The sequence below is a fragment of the Salmo salar genome, chromosome ssa21 (genome assembly GCF_905237065.1).
Source record: "Salmo salar chromosome ssa21, Ssal_v3.1, whole genome shotgun sequence".
NCBI classification, from domain to species: Eukaryota; Metazoa; Chordata; class Actinopteri; order Salmoniformes; family Salmonidae; genus Salmo; species Salmo salar.
This window is the reverse complement of record NC_059462.1, coordinates 39,045,071-39,066,071: the sequence shown is the minus strand read 5'-3', so window position 1 is coordinate 39,066,071 and position 21,001 is coordinate 39,045,071. Positions and strand designations below refer to the sequence as shown.

General features: G+C 41.8%; 1 pseudogene; it reads left to right on the top strand.

Moving 5' to 3' along the window:
• Positions 1-21,001, top strand: part of LOC106582301 (low-density lipoprotein receptor-related protein 1B-like) — a 407,952-nt pseudogene that overhangs the window by 375,342 nt on the left and 11,609 nt on the right.

Genomic DNA, 21,001 nt, shown 5'->3' with positions numbered 1-21,001 from the left:
TTTATATATGACTTGATTGCCATATATTATACTTTTTTGCTTCTGTAAATGAAATGATGTTGTCAAACTGTTGTTTAAAACCCCAAATGGAATTGAGCCACTTTTCATTTTCTTTGCATATTAATAACTCAACAACGGGCAGGACCAGAAGATCGAGTGCTCTACATAGCTAATGACACTGAAATCCGAAGTTTTGTGTATCCGTTTAACCAGAGCCATGGACACAAACTCCTCACTCGCATCGAGGACAATGCCCGCATTATTGGGATGGATGCTCTGTTACACCAACAAAAGGTTATCTGGGCTACCCAGTTTAACCCTGGTGGACTTTTTTACAAAGAAGTCCTAGACAAGAGTCAAACTAAAACTAATGTCGGAAACATAGTAAGTATTTCCAAAGGTGTGGTTAGGGTGGTTGGAAAGTCTACTTTACTTTTAAATGTATGATAGAGTTGTCCATTCAATGTCCGCTTACTATTATCCACAGGATATCTACAGTATTGTTTAAGTAACACTATCACAAGATATACATGTTTTTTTCATTTCTAAATTCATTGAAGCTGCAGTATGTCTTGGTTACTGCAATTGAGCACAATTAATTATAGAATGATTAGCTGTGAGAGTGGGAATATAGCAGTGAGTGCTTGAAGATTAAATGTATCTCATATAGTCACATATCTCCTGTGAGCTAGATTACAGAACATTAGGAAGGTGCCAAGCTTTTTCCAGGTTTTGTTTGAATTAAAGGAGAATGACAACACATTTTTGAAAAGGTGTGTATGTTCCTAACCCCCTCTGCCTTGATGTTGGACTATCTGTCAATGTGCGCACCTCTCTCACTCAGGGAGACAAGGTGGAGCTAGAGGGAGAGCTACGTCACAGGGTTATACAGCCCCCCACTCAGTGCAGTGCTAGATAGAACTGTATGGAATAAAATATAAACGTTCTGTCACAGCGAAAATACTAAAATAGGGAAATCCAATCGATTGGGAGATATGGCATAACATTTTATGTGAACAATTTGAGTCGCGGGTTCACAATTGTACCTTTTCTGAGATCCCGGCCAAACAAGGAGGGAACAGCAGCCAGCTCATGCAACAACACACTGGCAGTTTTCAAAATGGCCTACATTCGACGTTAGCACATCACCCAACACAACACGCCTTTTACTATATTGTCAGAAGCATTATCAGACCTCGCTAGCTAGTAGCCTATTTAATTTCTCTCTTTCAATGCTCTGGAAACTAAGCAGAAAATGCTGTGCTCTAAAGATGGCATCGTAGCCACATAAATACATAATTGTCAATCTGATCAGAAACACTGTGCCCACAACCTTTATCTCCTAAATGATGTTGCTGGTGTATTTTGTTAGAAGTTTGAAATTTATTGCACAATAGGCAATAAGGTTTTTCCCCAGTGCGAGTACAGTACAACACACATAACAAGCTCGATAAATGTATACTGAAGAAAAGTTTCACCCACATTTAGATAAGAAAATATCCGCCTACTTTTCTATCATGTCAACCATCCATCCAAAACAAATAATTCCATGTGTCTGCCTTTTGTCTTGATAAACTTTCACATAGCCTATTCGATGATATGGGGTAATCCAATGAGCAACACTGCAGCTGTTGATTGCAGTGATCATCATTCTTGTATGCTATACATAATCAATATACGACTTTCACATGTAGGGTATTTGATGCAAGGGTATTTGATTTAAACATAGGCTATAGGAATACTTTTCAATAATGGTTACATTATGACATTCTTCTGCTTGCTCGAGGAAGGCAATTTGGCCCTGGCTTGCAAATTAAATCCCCCGCATAGTTTTGCAAATGATTGCATTATTTTACCGATTTGAAAATGTAAATGTAGGCTAATAATCATTCTAATAATATAATATTTGATCTACCCCAATGAAAACTTGGACAGTGAGCATAAGTCACATTTCGAAAGCCAAGCTACTGATGCATGCATCTATCTATTATATCTGCAACATAAATTAATTTACAAGGATATGTTAGCTGTCAGCTGGCTACTAGGAACATTACAATCTAATGAAACATTTGTACATAAATGAACCTTTTAGCCCATATGTGTCATCCTATGAAGTGGATGTTACGTTGCACACTCACTAGTCTTTCACTCTAAATTTTGTAGATATATTTTGGTGTGTAGCCAACTGTCAGAGGGAAGATGGACAGTGTTGATTGGCAGGAGCAAGTATGTACAATGGGATTGCAAGGTAAAAGTGAAAGGCGGAATAAGGTCGGCTCCTTTCCTCCTTGCTTGGCAGAGATCTCCGAAATTGTCAAATTGTGAACCCGCGACCCAAAGGGATCTCACAAAATGTATATGCCATATCTCACAATTGATTGGACTTCACAAATGTTGTATTTTTGGTTTGATAGAATGTTTATATTTTCGTATTTTTAAAGATATTACACAAAGTTCTATCTAGCGCTGCGGTTACTGGAAAGTTTTATAACTCTGTGATGTAGCTCTAGTTCTACCTCGCTCTCCCTGAGTGAGAGATGTGCACGCTTTGACAGACAGTCCATCAACTAGTCAGAGGGGTTTAGGAACATAGATACATTTTTCAAATTTGCCGTTGTTCCCATTTAATGCAATGAATGTCTCGGACGATTCATTTTTCTCATTTGTAGATATGGCTACTGACAAACTCGAAGAAAGCCAGTAAATTGTTTTACGATGAATTACACATCTATCAATGTCATTTGGAGATACTATTATTCAAATACCATCATGTACATTGATCTAAAGTTTGAGCCATTCTTCACATCTGAATGTTAAAAGTTTATTTGCCATATTTAATACAAATATCTTAAGTCTTTGTCACGTTCATGCTTTCATGTTTACAAGCTCTGATTTTCCTTGCAGTGTTCAGACTTCCGTAGACCGAGGGATGTGTCTGCTGACTGGATTACAGGAAATATCTATTGGACAGACCATTCTCGGATGCACTGGTTCAGCTATTACACAGCCCACTGGACTAAGCTCAGATACTCTATAAACGTGGGCCAGCTCAGAGGGCCAAATTGCACCCGTCTGATAACTGACATTGCAGGAGAGCCGTACGCCATCGCTGTCAACCCACCACAAGGGTAAGAGCATCCTTTTCATACAATGTTCAATTTCATCATTATGTTGTCACTTTATACCTTTTTGCTTTGTCATTATTTTGTTACTCTGCTGAAGGAAGACGGCTGTGCAATTTTGAAAAATGCATCCGAGATGGTTTCCAAAATGTGTTTTCTTTACTGATTTGTTAAGCCATACATATTTGACAGGGATTCCAGGGATTTCATAAATATAGCAGGGATTCCAGGGATTATATAAATATAGACAGGGATTCCAATCTCTGTGCATTTAATCCCCTGATATCCATTAGACCAGATGCTATGGAGACCCAACAGAAAATACTTGTCTTTGTACCTTCTACAGGATGATGTATTGGACAGTAATAGGTGATCATTCTCATATTGAGGAGTCGGCTATGGATGGGACTATGCGTAGGATCTTTTTGGAGAAGAACCTCAGGAGACCAACAGGTATCTACAGTACAGTTTCTCCTCATGTCACATTAGTATGTTTGATTTAGCTAACATACTGTACCATAGGATAACACTTTTTCACAACTGAATGAAGTGTGAAGACTGAAACAGTAGGGAAATGTCATTACACATACGCATCATATTTATCAGCCTGTATTTTCCAAGTCCATACATATCTTTTCAATAAGATGTGATGTTGTAGACTAGCCTAGTTCCAGAGCTGTCTGTGCAGTCTTGTTAAAGGCAATGACTGTAGGAGTTGGTAAGACAGCAAATACCAATCTGGGACCAGGCTAGTTGTAGACTAGAGGATAAAGCTGTTTAAAATAAGGCCATGGAAAAAGTTAATGAATGTCTCTGACAGACCAAACCTATTGTTATGGTCCTGGGGGAGACACTTGGTGCTGATCTAGTTTTTAAAGATGGTTTGGCCTCCTTTAATATCAGGGACCCATGAACTGTCCCAGTCAAGGTAGGGGGAATTCACAACCTGTGTAAAAACGCACACCCATTTTAATCACCATGGCCACTTGGGTATTTTATCCAGGCAAACACATGATAGAAATACATAGTAGATTTAACAACAAAAATCTGTAATAAAAAATAAATAAAAAATATGCTGGTATATGCAGTACCAGTCAAAAGTTTAGACACATCTACTCATTCAAGGGTTTTTCTTAGTTTTTACTATTTTCTACATTGTATAATAATAGTGAAGACATCAAAACTATGGAATAACACATATGGAATCATGTAGTAACCAAAAAAGTGTTAAACAAATCCAAATGTATTTATATTTGAGATTCTTCAAAGTAGCCACCCTTTGTCTTGATGACAGTTTTGCACAAACTTTTGACTGGTACTGTATATATCGTGTAGCATGATTCCATTTAAATGTTAATGACTTTCTCTCGGCTGCGTAGGAAGTGAGGTACCAAAAGGAAATAGATGAAATAACTGTCAGTTTATGCAGTCTATCCGCAGTTTATATGGAACGTTGACAGCTGCAATCCATGCAATTGTGTTCAAATATTTCAAGAACATTGTTTATAATCTGAATGCTCTCAGAATGAAGGCATCTATATTGATCTTTACAAAATTCATGAGGAAAATAAAGCTCGTTTTCTCATCCTCCCCCAGGTCTGGCCATCGATTACTTCAACCAACGTTTGTACTGGGCTGATCCTGAGCTCTCCGAGATAGGCAGTGTGAGATTGGATGGGTCGGACCCTCTGGTTGCAATCAGGGACAGACACGGTAACACCACCCCGAGAACAAAACAAAGATTTACTTTCCAAGCACATACTAGTTACTGATGTGATCGTTGTTTAATTTCCTCTACATTTTATCAACAGATTGCTACAATAACAGAGTGTGTGCGTTTGTGTGCAGTGTTTCCCTTAGGATTTTTTCCAGCAACTGTGGCAAAGTTGCATGGGGGGGGGGTAGTGGCCGTGGCCAATGGCACAGTCTACCACCAAAATGTTTAGAGGCCCTCTTGGCCACAGAGACAGCATTTTGTTCTTTTAAAGTACATTTCCTGCAATTCTACACATTTTGTCATGGGGAGGAGAGAAATGTATGTTTTCAAGCTATTCCTGCAATTCTACATATTTTGCCAATGCTTATGCCGTGTTTGCATGCTATCTGAGGGACTCATACATTATAACAAAATCAAAAGGGGCTCCATGACATGACAATTTTTATTCTCCCTGACTGTCTAGTTTTTATTTTAGTGATTGTTAGTTCTCAAAGGAAACTATATAGCTCCATTATCTTTTCTACATACTTTTATATTTGGTTTTAGTCATTTAAGTTTGCACTGAAAACCTTTTACCATCCCAAATAGGATTTTCTAACAAACATATATATTATTTTATTTTTTCAAACGGTGTTCATGGTCATATGCTTCTTTCCACCCTGCCTTCAGTCTGTTTCCATGGCTGTTTTCACAGGAATATCCCAGCCATACAGGATTGACATATTTGAAGACTACATCTACGGGACTGGGCTAAAACATGAAGTCTTCAGAGTTCACAAGTATGGCAAACAGCCTGTGGAGTTTCTCCACTTGGGTCTCGAGAAAACTACCAATGTCCTGATCTCCCACCGATACAAGCAGCAAGATGGTAAATATATCATATCTACTGCTGTGTTTCAATGGGTATTTTACTAAATAAAAATAAGGGTCATGGGGTAATAAGGGTCATGGATAATGCAGGGAAATTAGGAGGGTCATGTGCATAGTGAAAGTACCATTTGAATAGGCTTCAAACTTAAATGGGGGTGGCATGTAGCCTAGTGGTTAGAGAATTGGACGTGTAACCGAAAGGTTGCAAGATAAATCCCCGAACTGACAAGGTAAAAATCTGTCGTTCTGCCCCTGAACAAGGCAGTCAACACACTGTTCCAAGGCCATCATTGAAAATAAGAATTTGTTCGTAACTGATTTGCCTAGTTAAATAAAGGTAAAACATGGAAGCATAATAAGGGCAACTAACATGATATTACAGTAACATGCCTTGTCCATTGCTATTTTGGTTAGTTATTATTGTCTTATTTCACTGTAGAGCCTCCAGCCCTGCTCAATATGCCTCAGCTAACTCTCTTGTCCCACCTCCCACACATGCGGTGACCTCACCTGGTTTAATTGATGTCTCTAGAGACAATACCTCTCTCATCGTCACTCAATGCCTAGGTTTACCTCCACTGTATTCACATCCTACCCTACCTTTGTCTGTACATTATGCATTAAATCTATTCTACCGCGCCCAGAAGCCTGCTCCTTTTACTCTCTGTTCCGTACGTACTAGACGACCAGTTCTTATAGCCTTTAGCCGTACCCTTATCCTACTCCTCCTCTGGTGATGTAGAGGTTAATCCAGGCCCTGCAATGCCTAGCTCCACTCTCATTCCCCAGGCGCTCTCATTTGTTGACTTCTGTAACCTTAAAAGCCTTGGTTTCATGCATGTTAACATTAGAAGCATCCTCCCTAAGTTTGCTTTATTCACTGCTTTAGCACACTCTGCCAACCCGGATGTCCTGGTTTAGGACGGCCACCAAATCCCTGAAATCTCCATCCCTAACTATAACTATTTCCGACAAGATAGAACTGTCAAAGGGGGCGGAGTTGCAATCTACTGCAGAGATAGCCTGCAGAGTTCTGTCTTACTATCCAGGTCTGTGCCTAAACAATTTGAGCTTCTACTTTTAAAAATCCACCTTTCCAAAAACAAGTCCCTCATCGTTGTCGCTTGCTATAGACCACCTTCTGCCCCCAGCTGTGCCCTGTACACCATATGTGAATTGATTGCCCCTCATCTATCTTCAGAGCTTGTGCTGTTAGGTGACCTAAACTGGGACATGCTTAACACCCTGTCCATCCTACAATCTAAGCTTGATGCCCTCAATCTCACACAAATTATCAATGAACCTACCAGGTACAACCCCAAATCCGTAAACACAGGCACCCTCATAGATCTCAGCGATCACTGCCTCTTCGCTTGCGTCCATAATGGGTCTGCAGTCAAACGACCACCCCTCATCACTGTCAAACGCTCCCTAAAACACGTGAGCGAGCAGGCCTTTCTAATCGACCTGGCCCAGGTATCCTGGAAGGATATTGACCTCATTCCATCAGTAGAAGATGCCTGGTTATTCTTTAAAAGTGCTTTTCTCTCAATCTTAAATAAGCTTTTCCCATTCAAAATTTTTTGAATCAGGAACAGATATAGCCCACGGTTCACTCCAGACCTGACTGCCCTTGACCAGCACTAAAACATCCTGTGGCATACTGTATTAGCGTCGAATAGCCCCCGCGATATGCAACTTTTCAGGGAAGTTAGGAACCAATATACACAGTCAGTTAGGAAAGCAAAGGCTAGCTTTTTCAAACAGAAATTTGCATCCTGCAGCACAAACTCCAAAAAGTTCTGGGACACTGTAAAGTCCATGGAGAATAAGAGCACCTCCTCCCAGCTGCCCACTGCAATGAGGCTAGGAAACACTGTCACCACTGATAAATCCACGATAATAGAGCATTTCAATAAGAATTTTTCTACGGCTGGCCATGCTTTCCAGCTGGCCACCCCTACCCTGGTCAACAGCCCTGCACCCCCCCACAGCAACTTGCCCAAGCCTACCCCATTTCTCCTTCGCCCAAATCCAGATAGCAGATGTTCTGAAAGAGCTGCAAAATTTGGACTGCTACAAATCAGCAGGGCTAGACAATCTGGACCCTCTGTTTCTAAAATGATCAGCCGAAATTGTTGCAACCCCTATTACTAGCCTGTTCATCCTCTCTTTTGTACTTCGGCGATGTCATTTACAAAATAGCCTCCAACACTCTCCTCAGCAAATTGGATGCAGTCTATCACAGTGCTATCCGTTTTGTCACCAAAGCCCCACATACTACCCACCACTGCGACCTGTATGCTAGGTAAAGCCCCGCCTTATCTCAACTCACTGGTCACCATAGCAGTGCGCTGCAGCCCTAGCACGCGCTGCACCCGTAGCACGCGCTGCAGCAGGTATATTTCACTGGTTAACCCCAAAGCCAATTCCTCCTTTGGCCGCCTTTTCCTTCCAGTTCTCTGCTGCCAATGACTGGAAAGAATTGCAAAAATCACTTAAGCTTGAGACTCATATCTCCCTCACTAACTTAAGCTCCTTCTGTCAGAGCAGCTCACAGATCACTGGACCCTTACATATCCCATCTGTAAATAGCCCATCCAACTACCTCATCCCCATACTGTATTTATTCATTTATTTTGCTCCTTTGCACCCCAGTATCTCTACTTGCACATTCATCTTCTGCACATCTATCACGCCAGTGTTTAATTGCTATATTGTAATTACTTCGCTGACTCATCTCATCTCCCATGTTAGGAGCAATCAAACAAATATATCCTTCATTCTCTATCTCTCCACTTCTCTTTTCACTGTAGCTCTCGGTTGCTATTTGTTATCTGTATCGTGTTTAGAGTTGTGGAGCGTCAGACACTAAAGGGCAGCTGAACCGTTCCCCAAAGACCCATTAGTCCAGCTTCTGCTGCTGCTCTCTGTTTATTATCTATGCATCGTCATTTTACCTCTATCTACATGTATATATTACCTCAATTGCCTTGACTAACCTGTGCCCCTGCACATTTACTCTGTACCGGTACCCCCGTATATAGCCTCGCTACTGTTATTTTATTGGTGCTTTTTAATCATTTGTTATTTTTCTATTTTCTATTTTTATTTTTATTTTTTATTTATGTTTTACTTCAGCTTATTTTAGTAAATACTTTCTTGACACTTATTTTTCTTAAAACTGCATTGTTGGTTAAGGACCTGTTGTATTCGGCGCATGTGAAAAATAAAATGAGATTTGATTTATGTAGCCTATTCTTTGGGCAGCAGAAGTTACAGCACAGCTAGCAGAACAGGAAGACAAGGAGTGTTACATACTGACCAGACCGCACGTGTGCTGATTTTGTCCCCCCACACCAGAAGCGATCAGGACACGCAGGTTGAAATATCAAAACAAACTCTGAACCAATTATATTAATTTGGGGACAGGTCCAAAAGCATTAAACATTTATGGCAATTTAGCTAGCTATCTTGCTGTTGCTAGCTCATTTCTAATGGGATCTAAACATCGGGTTGCGATTTTACCTGAAATGCACAATTTCCTCTACTCCGACAATTAATCCACAGATAAAAAACTGAATTTGATTATAGTCATCTCTCCTTCCTTCAGGCTTCTTCTTCTTCTTTGGACTTTAAATGGCGGTTGGAAAGCAACTTTAAGGTGCATTGTCACAACCGTCTGGCGTGTGGTCCTCAGTTCATCTTTCAATCACCCACGTGGGTAAATGTGCCTAAAATCCAGTGAGGAGATGGGAGAGGCAGGACTTGCAGCGTGTCGAGCGCCACAAATAGAATCAAGTTCTATTTTAGTGCCTGACTATGCAATGATTGAATAACATGTACGTGTACATTTATTTTGCAAAGCACGCGACGCGTCCGGGTCTGGTCAGCATGTTGCTGTTGTTTTGATGTCTTCAGCAGAACACATGGACACTATTCTTTCGCTAGCTTTGAACCACGATGATCCCTATCACCCCAAACACAGTAAATTGGTGTAATTGGAGAACTGTGTTTTTTTTGTTATTATTGAAAACCCAACGCTTCCATTGACTTATTGGAGGAATATGGCAGCATGCTGCTGATGTGGTGCATATCAAAGTAGTGTTCACTAACAGGAAAGGAAACGGGGATACCTAGTCAGTTGTGCAATTGAATGCATTCAACTGAAATGTGTCTTCCGCATTTAACTCAACCCCTCTGAATCAGAGAGGTGCGAGGTGCAGCCTTAATCGAAATCTATGTCATCGGCGCACAGGTATAGTAGTGCTTTGGGACCAGGAATTGAGTGGAATATGGACCATATTTCTTGTTGATTCTGAATAGAAATACATTTGTGCACAGTATGAACTAAATCCATAATGTTTAGCCTCTTCCCTGTCTGTTTGCCTCAGAATGTTTAATGGAGCAATAGTAATAAAGGAGTGGATGTTTTTTATTTGACGGCTGTATTGAATGATAAATCGTCTTGGCATTTTAATAGTTTTATTTAACTAGGAAGTGAGTTAAGAACATTGTTATTTACAGTGACGGCCTACCCCAGCCAAACCCGGTCGATGCTGGGCCAATTGTGAGCCGCCCTATGGGACTCCCAATCACGGGCGGATGTGATACAGCCTGTATTTGAACCAGGGACTGTAGTGGCGCCTCTTGCACTGAGATGCAGTGCCTTAAACCACTGCGCCACTCGGTTTGCCTCTTGTCTTTCTGCAGCGGTCAACCCGTGCATGAGAATGAACTGTGACTTCATGTGTCTACTGAACCCAACGGGCGCCACCTGCACCTGTCCAGAAGGGAAGGTACTGGTCAACGGCTCCTGCAGTGATGTCAACGTCTCAGGTAAGCTCGTTAAGACCCCTGCTTAGACCTCACCTACTGCCTGCAAATGTAATTTCACCTCTAAAACTGCTACAATAGCAAGACCCAGCTGAGAAGGAACTTGGCCAAGTAAAATCTTTCTGAATCGCTCAGCATTTTGTGTACAGTCGTGTCCAAAAGTTTTGAGAATGACACAAATATACATTTTCACAAAGTCTGCTGCCTCAGTTTGTATGATGGCAATTTGCATATACTCCAGAATGTTATGAAGAGTGAACAGATGAATTGCAATTAATTGCAAAGTCCCTCTTTGCCATGCAAATGAACTGAATCCCCAAAAAACATTTCCACTGCATTTCAGCCCTGCCACAAAAGCACCAGCTGACATCATGTCAGTGATTCTCTCGTTAACCCAGGTGTGAGTGTTGACGAGGACAAGGCTGGAGATCACTCTGTCATGCTGATTGAGTTCGAATAACAGACTGGAAGCTTCAAAAGGAGGGTGGTGCTTGGAATCATTGTTCTTCCTCTGTCAAACATAGTTACCTACAAGGAAACACGTGCCGTCATCATTGCTTTGCACAAAAAGGGCTTCACAGGCAAGGATATTGCTGCCAGTAAGATTGCACCTAAATCAACCATTTATCGGATCATCAAGAACTTCAAGGAGAGCGGTTCAATTGTTGGGAAGAAGGCTTCAGGGAGCCCAAGAAAGTCCAGCAAGCGCCAGGACCGTCTCCTAAAGTTGATTCAGCTGCAGGATCGGGGTACCACCAGTACAGAGCTTGCTCAGGAATGGCAGCAGGCAGGTGTGAGTGCATCTGCACACACAGTGAGGCGAAGACTTTTGGAGGATGGCGGTGTCAAGAAGGGCAGCAAAGAAGCCACTTCTCTCCAGGAAAAACATCAGGGACAGACTGATATTCTGCAAAAGGTACAGGGATTGGACTGCTGAGGACTGGGGTAAAGTCATTTTCTCGGATGAATTCCCTCTCCGATTGTTTGGGGCATCCGGAAAAAAGCTTGTCCGGAGAAGACAAGGTGAGCGCTACCATCAGTCCTGTGTCATGCCAACAGTAAAGCATCCTGAGACCATTCATGTGTGGGGTTGCTTCTCAGCCAAGGGAGTGGGCTCACTCACAATTTTGCCTAAGAACACAAATTTTGCCTAAGAACATGAATAAAGAATGGTACCAACACATCCTCCGAGAGCAACTTCTCCCAACCATCCAGGAACTGTTTGGTGACGAACAATGCCTTTTCCAGCATGATGGAGCACCTTGCCATAAGGCAAAAGTGATAACTAAGTGGCTTGGGGAACAAAACATCGATATTTTGGGTCCATGGCCAGGAAACTCCCCAGACCTTAATCCCATTGAGAACTTGTTGTCAATCCTCAAGAGGTGGGTGGACAAACAAAACCCCACAAATTCTGACAAACTCCAAGCATTGATTATGCAAGAATGGACTGCCATCAGTCAGGATGTGGCCCAGAAGTTAATTGACAGCATGCCAGGGCAGATTGCAGAGGTCTTGAAAAAGAAGGGTCAACACTGCAAATATTGACTCTTTGCATCAACTTCATGTAATTGTCAATAAAAGCCTTTGACACTTATGAAATGCTTGTAATTATACTTCACTATTCCATAGTAACATCTGACGAAGACACTGAAGCAGCAAACTTTGTGGAAATTAATATTTGTGTCATTCTCAAAACTATTGGCCACGACTGTACTTCAAAAGAAGACTTGAAATTATAGCATAAGATGACATGCTTGTGCAATATCAACCTCTTTTTACTGGCCCAGGGCTAAATTCATGTCTCTGTAGACACTGATCATATTCATAGTTTACAAATAAAAGGTACTTCAAAAACAAGATCATCATAATGAACATACTGTACGGTGTCTTGATGTGTTGAAGGCGAGCTGTGTCGGCCACCGTGTGAGAACGGCGGGCGCTGCCTTGCCAATGAGAAAGGGGACTGGCGCTGCTACTGCTGGCCTGACTTTTCTGGAGAACGCTGTGAGGTCAATCACTGCACCGACTACTGCCTCAATGGAGGCACTTGCATGGGCTCACCGCTGGGTGAGTCTGCTGTTAAAATCCATATATTGATTGGTGGATGGCTGGATTGATTGATCATGCGATTGACATAAGGTGTTATGTGCCCAGGTGTCTTTACTAATAAGTTGTTAAGTTGAAGAACTCTCTAGGTTGTTCGGAGTGAGCAATATCTGAAGATGCTTGTGCTGCAGTATTACAACATTGATAGATTTATTTTGGTAGTATAAGCATGAAGCATATTAGGCTTTGTGTACACAGGCAGCCCAATTATGATCTTCTTTTGACAAATCAGGTCAGCTCTGAAAAAGATCTGATGTGAAAAGATGTGATGTGTCAAAAGACCAATTAGTGGAAGAGTTATCATATTTGAGCTGCCTGTGTAAACGCAGCCCTAGAGTCAAGACATTTTAAAAACTGAACTGATCATGTGTCATATTGTTTGCCACTCATCCTGTCTAACATGGATAAACTAAAATAGTGCAGAACACTTGAGTTTTACTTTATGTCTCTTTGCTACATAATGCATGCAAGAGGGCAATTATTCACAACATCTCAGTCTCTTACCACTGATGGACTGTGTGGACTCACAAGAGATATTACCCATAGAGATAGATACATTTGGGTAACTGTGGTTTCCTGACGTTACTCAAATAAATCATACATGTTGTGAAGGTTTGTGTAAATGTTAAATCGCTTCATGGATTGCAAGAAAGGCATTTCACTGTACTTGTGCATGTGACATTAAAACTTGAAACCAAAAAATGCCGAAAGTCCATTTTAGAGAGTGTGCTAAGTATAATACCTGAATGTTGAACGCTGACATGAATAACATAAATACGGTGATTGAACAGTTGTAATGCTCCTGTCATGACTGGGGTAGATACAGTGCATTCAGAAAGTATTCAGACGCCTTGACTTTTCCCACATTTTGTTACGTTACAGCCTTATTCTAAAATGGATTAAATCTATTTTTCCCCTCATCAATCTACACACAATACCCCAAAATGACAAAGCAAAAACTGTTTTTTAGAAATTTGTGCAAATGTATTAAAAATGTAAATATGACATTTACATAAGTATTCAGACCCTTTACTCTGTACTTTGTTGAAGCACCTTTGACAGTGATTACAGCTTCGAGTCTTTTTGGGTATGACTCTATAAGCTTGGCACACTTGCATTTGGTGAGTTTCTCCCATTCTTCTCTGCAGATCCTCTCAAGCTCTGTCAGGTTGGATGGGAAGCGTCGCTGCACAGGTATTTTCAGGTTTCTCCAGAGATGTTCGATTGGGTTCAAGTCCGGGCTCTGGCTGGGCCACTCAAGGACATTCAGAGACTTGTCCCGAAGCCACTCCTGCATTGTCTTGGCTGTGTGCTTAGGGTTGTTGTTCTGTTGGAAGGTGAACTTTCGCCCAGTCTGAGGTCCTGAGCGCTCTGGGGCAGGTTTTCATCAAGGATCTCTCTGTACTTTGCTCCGTTCATCTTTCCCTCGATCCTGACTAGTCTCCCAGTCCCTGTCGCTGAAAAACATCCCCACAGCATGAAGCTGCCACCACCATGATTCACCGTAGTGATGGAGACAGGTTTCCTCCAGGCGTGACGCATGGCATTCAGAGAACACTTTTTCTCATGTTCTGAGAGTCCTTTAGGTGCCTTTTGACAAACTCCAAGCGGGCTGCCATGTGCCTTTTACTGAGGACTGGCTTCCGTCTGGCCACTCTAACATAAAGGCCTGTTTGGTGAAGTGCTGCAGAGATGGTTGTCCTTCTGGAAGGTTCTCCCATCTCCACAGAGGAACTCTGGAGCTCTGTCAGAGTGACTTGGTCATCTCCCCCGATTGTTCAGTTTGGCCGGTCGGCCAGCTCTAGGAAGAGTCTTGGTGGTTCCAAACTTCTTCCATTTAAGAATGATGGAGGCCACTGTGTTCTTAGGGTCCTTCAATGCTGCAGAAATGTTTTGGTACCCTTCCCCAGATCTGTGCCTCGACACAATCCTGTCTCAGCGCTCTACGGACAATTCCTTCGACCTAGTGGCTTGGTATTTGCTTTGACATGCACTTTCAACTGTGGGACCTTGTACAGACAGGTGTGTGCCTTTCCAAATCACATCCAATCAGTTGCATTTACCACAGGTGGACTCCAATCAAGTTGTAGAAACATCTCAGTTATGATCAATGGAAACAGGATGCACTTGAGCTCAATTTCGAGTCTCATAGCAAAGGGAATGAATACTTACGTAAATAAGGTATTTCTGTTTTTTATTTTTCATACATTTACAAAAAATGTCCAAAAACCTGTTTTCACTTCGTCATTATGGGATTATTGTGTGTAGATTGATGAGGTAAAAATGAAATGAAATCTTTTTTAGAATAAGGCTCTAACATAACAAAATGTGGAAAAAGTCAAGGCGTCTGAATTCTTTCCGAATGCACTGCACAGTATTTAGACACTGGTCTACGACTTTTGAGTTTAATCTTTTAGTCTGGAAGTGAAATGTTTCCCCTTTAAACATATTTTCTCATCACCTCGTAATAAATGTGTCATCTTTCATTAAATACTTTATCTTGCAACAGTCTGGCCATTCTATTCACAATATCTAAGTACACTCTTGCCCAGGGGGAATGAAGACCAGCTATTTGATAGTTTAGGAATAATATGTTGAAAACATGATCTCAGTCGATTGACTTCAAGCTGTCAGTCTTTTGTATTATGACAACAGTATTTGGCTAGTGAGCTTGACAGGTGCGTGAAATGTGTTTCAGTGATATGCAATAACTTATTCATATGTGAGTGAAGCAAAGTGAGTATCGCAGCAGGATTTTAAATTATTTGGAGAGTTGCAGGCAAGTTTTGTTCTTTCTTTGTTGACGATCAGTCTTATTTTGTGCTTGGTTCACTAGCCCAGTCAGTGCTCTGTGTTATATGTCCAATGCAGTCAAAGAGGAGTGAAAAAAAGTGATGGGATATTTGTTCTGCTGCTGGGCATACAGGCACTGACTGTTCGGTCTGTTTATTCATGCTTTGCGACTGACTGATTTTTCATAAAGTAAGAGGTTTCACTGTGTTGAGCAGGCATGGGGAGTATTGCTCTTAACGAGCGATGGAAGCTGAGCTTGGGAGAGCTTACTGTCAAATGTTTTTCCTCAAGTACCCCAGTTTGGTGATAAGGAGAACAGGCCTCACTGGAGGCAGCCACTGTTATCAATTAAAGGACTGGAAATATTTCAATTATATCTCTCTGACCTCCAGGGACCTTGTGTTATTAAGAATCCGCTATCTTTGGTTTTTCGGATACTTGATACTCAGCTTTGGGAACAAGAACACACAGCCTTAAAAACACTTGAGTTGATAACCATGCACATAATTGTCAGCCAAACTTCTCTTCTCTCCCCCTTTCTCCCACCCTCTCCTTCCTCCGTCCTCTCCTCTCTCCCACCAGGCAAGCCAACATGTCGGTGCCCTGTAGGGTTTACAGGTCCATTCTGTGAGAAACGGGTGTGTGATAACCACTGTCTGAATGGTGGTACCTGTGATGTCAGCTTAGGGAACCAGCCGGTGTGCCGCTGCATGGCAGAGTATACTGGAGACCGCTGTCTTTACCGTGAGTAAAGGGATCCAATTGCATATTGACTCTTGGAGTTGCCCAATGTTTCTTGTGGTGATCCTCTATAGCTTTGTTTGTAGAGCATGGCTCTTGCAATGCCAGGATAGTGGGTTTGATTTCTGGGACCACCTATACATAAAAATGTATGCCTGCATTACTGTAGCTCGCTTAAGATAAAAGTGTCTGCTAAATGGCATCTATTGTATTGATGTCAAAATATATCTTGGGGAGGGCCACATTTATATTGCAAGTGGTATGGAGAGCCTCTGATTTGTTATGAGGGGAACAGCCCCCCCCCCCCCTCCCTCCTTAGTCACACTCTCTAGAAATCAGAAATCTTTTCAGTTTTTCATATTTAAGGTTCCAACAACAACAAGAAAGTCTAAATAAAAAAAAAAAACTGTTTGTTTTTACCAGAAAGGACAATTCCTTCTTAGCTACAAATACCACGTTTGGGCGAGAGAGTAATTATAAATGCCCCTCTAAACAACGTCTGGGGGTTTCTGTGCTGCACTGATAAATATGTCCTTCTCTTATGTAGGCTTTGTCATTATAAATTGTGAGGAAAACAATTTCAACTGACACTATTAGTGCATTCCAACTGTTACTTGCCCAAGGGGTGATACGTTTTCATCTATGGATGAGATGCCATTTGTTGCAGATAATTAAGTCTCATTAAAAGCCTGTAAAATTCTAATCAAACCAGCTAAAACTATGCTCCGTTTCCTCATTATGAAATGCACCTCTCTCTCTACTTTTTTCTCTCTCTCCCTCTGTTTTTTTCTCTCTCAATATCTCTCCCTCTCTCTCTATCTCCCTGTCTCTGTCTCTCTATCTATCTTATTCTCTCTCTCCATGTCTCTTTCTCTTTCCTCTGTTCTTTCTCTCCTCTGCAGACATCTGCCACCACTACTGTGTAAACTCCAAGGCCTGTACATTGTCCAGTAGTGGCCATGTAGAGTGTGTGTGTCCGGTCAGATACGAGGGAAACAAATGTGAGGTGGATAAGTGCCTGAGGTGCCATGGAGCACCTTGCCTCATCAACGATGATACAGCAGATGTGGTCTGCAAGTGAGTTACAACATTGCTTTATATTCTGTGTTGGGTTAACACCTTACACAGTAAAACCAAGTGATTAGTATCTGCACACATAAATATACTCTCTTCTGTTACACTTTTTACATGTGTCAAGGCATTTCAAATTTAATTTCAGAACATAAACACCAGAACATGTTTATTTTCTGTAACATTTTTTAAACACATGAACACGTTTATTCAGCACAAGTTGTTAAGGTTTAAACACTGGGGGTGTTGTTTTAACAGGACGTGAAGATGTATTAGCATATTTCCTAGTATGCTTTTCGAGTGAATGTGAGAGACACAGTACGCACCCATGACTGTGTTTGATAGTGACAGAGAGATAGTTGTTGCATTCAGTAGGTTCTATTTCACAGTCTTCACCAAGTGTATGCTTAAGTAGATGTTCCAATTAAAAGTAAACCAACATACAGTGCTTTTATAAAGTATTTAGACTCCTTGACTTTTTCCACATTTTCTTAAATTACAGCCTTATTCTAAAATGAAAAAAACATCAAAATTCCTCAGTAATCTACATGCAATAACCGATAATGACAAAGCAAAAAAAGGTTTTAACATTATGGGGCAAATTTATAACAAATAAAAAACAGAAATACTTTATTTCCTTAAGTATTCAGAACCTTTTGCTATGAGACTCGAAATTGAGCTCATTGCATCCTGTTATCCATTGATCATCCTTAAGATGTTTCAACAACTTCATTGGAGTCCACCTGTGTTAAATCCAATTGAATGGACATTATTTGAAAAGGCACACACCTGTCTATATAAGGTCCCACAGTTGACAGTGCATGTCAGAGCAAAAACCAAGCCATGAGATCGAAGGAATTGTCCGTAGAACTCCGAGACAGGATTGTGTCGAGGCACAGATCTGGAAAGGATACCAAAAAATGTCTGCAGAGTTGAAGGTCCCCAAGAATATAGCGGCCTCCATCATTCTTAAATGGAAGAAGTTTGGAACGACCAAGACTCTTCTTAGAGCTGGCCACCCGGCCAAACTGAGCAATCGGGTGAGAAGGGCCTTGGTCAGGGAGGTGACCAAGAACCTGATGTTCACTCTTACAGAGCTCCAGAGAGCCTCTGTGGAGATGGGAGAACCTTCCAGAAGGACAACTATCTCTGCAGCACTCCACCAATCAGGCCTTTATGGTAGTGACCAGATGGATGCCACTCCTCAGTAAAATGCATGACAGCCCGCTTGGAGTTTACCAAAAGTCACCTAAAGACAGTCAGACCATGAGAAACAAGATTCTCTGGTCTGATGAAAACAAGATTGAACTCTTTGTCCTGAATGCCAAATGTCACGCCTGGAAGAAACCTGGAACCATCCCTACAGTGAAGCATGGTGGTGGCAGCATCATTCTGTGGGGATGTTTTTTAGTGGCGGGGACTGGGAGACCAGTTAGGATCGAGGCAAAGATGAACGGAGCAAAGTACAGAGAGATCCTTGATCAAATCAAATCAAATGTTACTTGTCACATGCGCCAAATACAACAGGTGTAGACCTTACCATGAAATGCTTACTTACAAACCCTTAACCACGAATGCAGTTCAAGAAATAGAGTTAAGAAAATATTTACTAAATAAACTCAAATAAACCAAAACAGTAACACAATAAAATAACAATAACGAGGCAAAATACAGCGGGTACCGGTACAGAGTCAAGGGGTAAAGTGACTATGCATAGATAATAAACTGCGAGTAGCAGCAGTGTAAAAACAAAGGGTGGGGAAGGGGTGTCATGGGTGGCCATTTGATTAATTGTTCAGCAGTCTTATGGCTTAGGGGTAGAAGCTGTTAAGGAGCCTTTTGGACCTAGACTTGGTGCTCTGGTACTGCTTGCCGTGCGGTTGCAGAGAGAACAGTCTATGACCTGGGTGACTGGAGTCTGACAATTTTTTGGGCCTTCCTCTGACACCGCCTAGTACATAGGCTCTGGATGGCAGGAAGCTTGGTCCCAGTGATGTACTGGGCCGTACACACTACCCTCTGTAGCGCCGTATGGTTGGATGCCGAGCAGTTGCCATACCAGGTGGGGATTTAACCAGTCAGCATGCTCTCGATGGTGCAGCTGTAGAACTTTTTGAGGATCTGGGGACCCATGACAAATCTTTTCAGTCTCCAGAGGGGCAAAAGCTGTTGTCGTGTCCTCTTCACGACTGTCTTGGTGTGTTTGGACCATAATAGTTTGTTGGTGATGTGGACACCAAGGAACTTGAAACTCTCGACCCACTCCACTACAGCCCTGTCAATGTTAATGGGGGCTTGTTCGGCCCTCCTTTTCTTGTAGTCCGCAATCAGTTCCTTTGTCTTGCTCACGTTGAGGGAGAGGTTATTGTCCTGGCACCATTCTGCCAGGTTTCTGGCCTCCTCCCTATAGGCTGTCACATCATTGTCGGTGATCAGGCCTACCACTGTTGTATCATCAGCAAACTTAATGATGTTGTTGGAGTCGTGCTTGGCCATGCAGTCGTCGGTGAACAGGGAGTACAGAAGGGGACCAAGCACGCACTCCTGAGGGACCCCTGTGTTGTGGATCAGCATGGCAGATGTGTTGTTGCCTACCCTTACCACCTGGGAGCGTCCAGTCAGGAGGTCCAGGATCCAGTTGCAGAAGGAGGTGTTTAGTCCCAGGGTCCTTAGCTTAGTGATGAGCTTTGAGGGCACTATGGTTTTGAATGCTGCGCTGTTGTCAATGAACAGCATTCTCACATAGGTGTTCCTTTTGTCCAGGTGGGAATAGGCATTGTGGAGTGTGATTGAGATTGCGTTCATCTATGGATCTGTTGGGGTGGTATCCGATTTGGAGTGGGTCTAGTGTTTCTGGGATGATGGTGTTGATGTGTGTCATGACGAGCCTTTCAAAGCACTTCAAGGCTACCAACGTGAGTGCTACATGTGGTAGTCATTTAGGAAGGTTACCTTCACTTTCTTGGGCACAGAGGCTATGGTGGTCTGCTTGAAACATCTAGGTATTACAGACTTGGTCAGAGAGAGGTTGAAAATATCAGTGAAGACACTTGCCAGTTGGTCCGCGCATGCTCTGAGTACACATCCTGGTAATCTGTCTGTTTAACCTCTTTAGGGGGTGTGGGATGCTACCGTCCCACCTGGCCAACATCCAGTGAAATTGCAAAGCGCCAAATTCAAAAACAGAAATACTCATTATAAAAATTCAGAAAACATACAAGTGTTATACATCGGTTTAAAGATTAACTTCTTGTTAATACAACCACAGTGTCAGATTTCAAAAAGGCTTTACGGTGAATGCATACCATGCGATTATCTGAGAACAGGGCCCAGCAGACAAATCATTACAAAAAGTTACCAGCCAAGTAGAGGAGTTACACAAGTCAGAAATAGTGATAAAATGAATGACTTACCTTTGATGATCTTCGTATGGTTGCACTCACAATACTCCCATTTACTCAATAAATGTTCGTTTTGTTCGATAAAGTCCCTCTTTATATCCAAAAAATGACGTTTTGTTTGCACATTTTTGTTCAGTAATCCACAGGCTCAAAGGCAGTCACAACAGACAGACGAAAAATCTGAGTATCAGTAAAGTTCGTAGAAACATGTCAAACGATGTTTATAATCAATCCTCAGGTTGTTTTAGTCATAATAATCAATAACATTTCAACCGGACAAAAGCTTTGTCAATTTAAAAGGAAAACAAGAAAGGCGTGCTCTCAGTCGTGCGCATGAAAAA